This window comes from Eurypyga helias, unplaced genomic scaffold (genome assembly GCF_000690775.1).
Source record: "Eurypyga helias isolate BGI_N326 unplaced genomic scaffold, ASM69077v1 scaffold32032, whole genome shotgun sequence".
In the NCBI taxonomy this organism is placed as follows: domain Eukaryota; kingdom Metazoa; phylum Chordata; class Aves; order Eurypygiformes; family Eurypygidae; genus Eurypyga; species Eurypyga helias.
In genome coordinates, this window is record NW_010235810.1 from 16,203 (window position 1) to 16,587 (window position 385).

Consider the following 385-nt stretch of genomic DNA (forward strand, 5'->3'; position numbering starts at 1 on the left):
TGCCAGCTGTACTCTGGGGTTTTCCCAAGGGGTGGTGTGCCCAGAGCTGGTCCCAGAGCCTCTGCCCCAGGCAGAAGCCAGAGGGGCTCATGACAGTGAACCTCCCCTCCGGGGCTGCCCGGGACAGGTGGAGCTGGAGCTCCTCTCCCTCGGTGTGCTGATGCCCGGCTCATCCCTGCCAGGCAGGGTGCAGGCAGCGAGGTGGGGAGGAGGGGGCCCAGGGCAGGCAGAGAGGGCGGAGGTGGGGTAAGAGTCCTGCAGCCTCAGACCGAAAGAGCTGGGTTCTTCCCCTTTTTTTTTTCTTTTTTCCTTTTTTGTTGTTAAGGGTTCTGACAAGAGGGTTAGGGTTTTGATTCATGGTTACAGATGGAGCCAGATCTGACCA